Consider the following 3,258-nt stretch of genomic DNA (forward strand, 5'->3'; position numbering starts at 1 on the left):
GTTCAACAGACATGCAGTCATTAAACACACACCATTTTTTCAATTTCTTATCACTTTGCCTTTTATAAAAAAAACATTGACGTTGTCTACATCACAGACAAGAATCATCAATATTCTGTTTTAAACAATTTCGCCTTGAACAAAATTAACCCCATGACCCCACCCCCCCTCTATACACACTGCAGTATATTTTACATACCTATAGTTCCTGTTCATTCTTTTTCCATTTTACATAATTGTCAAAGTAGTATCATTAGCTTTTAAAATACATACAATGCTCTTTCCATTGTAATTATAATCGCTATTCCTGATTGTACATACGGTATCATTTCCCACAGTTAGAGTCTGATGAGCAATTTGTGTGCCTTGTTTTCAACATGTTGTCGCAAAATGTTCTGAAGAGATAACCCAAGTCTCTGCATTTCATTAAATTAAAACACTTGGCTGAATTCGGATGATGCGTAGATGAGAAGCATTTCCGTTCAACCGCCAATGTCATGAGAATGGAAACACTGCAGAGAGCCGCACGCTGTTAAAGTAGTTTTGAATTCAAAACACATTAAATGATATTTACCCAAAGCCACAGCTTTTATTCATGCCTTCCTCCTATTTGACGTCAGTAATATCCTGAATCCTTCTCAGACTCCCCAAGGTGCTTTACTACCAACTGTTACGTCTGTTCGAAATTGAGATTATGAGGTACAGTCAGAGAATCTCACTAATCCCCAATTAAAAGAGTTACAGTGAAGGAATAACAAAGAGATTATAAAAGATCACTTCAACAAAAGAGCAATAAAAGTGGAACGAGTCCATGTAGTTGGATTTGTTATACAAGAGTTTGGCAATAAAGTTGTCAGTATTGGGCGTAAACTGTTGGCAGTAGTAGGCTGTGCTCAATCAACATACATTTTTTTCACTTCATAGGATTACAAACAATGACTGATAAGTGCCTGACGAATTTGTAAAAACCAAGTTAAACTTTGTATTAGTTTGGTGTCACAGATCACCATACACATAAAAGGTTGGCACCAGAAACACATCTTTTGCAAAAGGAAATAAGGGACAGGTTTTGCGCACATCTCAAATTGAATATCATAGAAATGTGTGGAAGACTTGGTTTTCCAGGAGCTGGTTTGAATTTGTATCTATGCACAGAGATAACTCAAACATAAGTGGATAATATCCAGACACCAGTAATCACAGCCAGGCACTTGAGTGTCCTCTCTGATGTGAGTTGAGGGCTGAATCAGAATAAATATCTAAACCGTTTTGCCTCCAGGATTAAAACACTCAAATTGTTTTGTATGTGTATCAGCGTGCAAGTGCAGCGTTTCATATCTGCCACAAGGTCAGCAATATTTGGTTAGTGAACTAAAAAATCTAAATGTGGGAAAAGCTCCAGTGTCAAAAATACATCAAGAAAGCCTTCTTCATTTGTACCCTGTATACACACAGCCAGAGGCCTGGGTTGGAAGAGTTTGGTCACTGCAACAACATCTCCGGTAGACACTTTTGTTGTATAGCAACACGTCCTGATTCAATATACAGTATCACTGATGTCACAACATGGCCAAACTCTACACCAACAGCTCTGGATACAGTACGCAACCAGTCATGAACTATAAGACACACTACCTTAAGAAAAACACTTATCTTAGTTTTTGGCCCCATGGCTGTCCAACTGAAAAGAAATGAGTTTTTGTTGTTTTTAAAATCAGCTCTATAACTGATTTTGTGTGTCCACTCTTTGAACATGATCTTTATTGTAGACCTTTGAATTGTTGTCAGACTTTTTGGCAATGTGTTTGACAGCAGCAGCATGTTATCAATGGAATAAATGAGAAAGTAATGAGGCGTGAGCAGGAATGGCACTGTCTCATAGTTTAGACCACGTCCCGTGTTTGAATGTAAAGAGATAAAGAGAGAGAAGTAGCAATATTCACACCTTCTGGGAAACTGAATCCACATTCATATAATACGAGCAATAGATACGCGTGTTAATACTGTTTTAGTCCAGATAAGCAGTTAGACACTTGACCTGACCACTGCGAGGAGTTAAAATCATCTCTTTTTATGATTGTTTTAGGGTTCAAAATATACTGCAAGTAATTTAGAGCACATCGTTCATGTTCTGTCTAAGTAAGAACTTGTTTTATCAAGGGACAACTTCTTTTATATACAAGACACTGGCAACTGTCTTCATTTTTTTCTTTCTGTAAAAACAGGGAAAGGCATTCAAAAAATGATTTAACAATAAAATCTATACAATGTAGAATCCTCATGTACAATATGTATTCTGCAAGCTTTCTGTTGCAGTGTCCACCAACAATCAGCGTCAGATGGAGGATGTTCCACCTGCAACAGGCCGTCATCTTTTATCCTAAAAAAAGTGGATGCTTGGTTGGTAGCGGATAGGAGTGAATAAAAACAAATTAGGAAGTAGGGCCTGAAGTGGATGTGTCCCAGGGTGTGAAACTACAGAGAGAATAAGATGGTCTTTTTCTTCTTTTTTTTTTGGCCAAACCTCAGCTCGACAAAACAAAAGAGCGAGGGAGTGCTTACATTGTGGCTGAAGTGTTAGGCACTGCAAAAAAAAATTAAACAAGATTTTGTTTTCTTCATGTTTCTGATAAACACAGTAAGGCAATTTGATTATGGCTGACTGATAGCAATATAAGTGTCTTGACTGTCTTCTGTAAAGTTCAACATATTTACAATTTGGACTCAGGAGGGAACCAACACTCTTTCCCCATTTTCACAACCCATTTTCAGATTACCTGTGTAAAAACAGCTACAATCAAAAATGAGGCACTTTATAAAAGAGTATATAGATATCTAGGCTATATAGTATGAATCATTATATGTATACTGTATGTTTTATAGGTGTCGCTTTATATTAGAATTGTGTTAACTGTTATGCAAATGAGGAAAACAGACTGCATACTATAGTTTGTCATTCTACTTGTATACTGTAGTTTATATTAAAGTATTATTATTATTATTGTTATTATAATAAAAAAGCTCAGTTGCAAAAAAAAAAAGCATATACACTGACTTTTTTACGTTTTTTGTGCTACACAATGGTTCAAAATGCATTCATTTAAAATGTTACTTGGTCAGAAACAACTCAAAGTGCTAAATAAATTCATTAAAAAAAAAAATTTCATTCACACATTGGTGTGAGGTTTAAAATTCAAATAGAGAGAAATATTGACGACTTCATTGTGGGCTGTAGTTAGGGACTGTATGGGGGGGGGG

This window comes from Etheostoma spectabile, chromosome 13 (genome assembly GCF_008692095.1).
Source record: "Etheostoma spectabile isolate EspeVRDwgs_2016 chromosome 13, UIUC_Espe_1.0, whole genome shotgun sequence".
In the NCBI taxonomy this organism is placed as follows: Eukaryota; Metazoa; Chordata; class Actinopteri; order Perciformes; family Percidae; genus Etheostoma; species Etheostoma spectabile.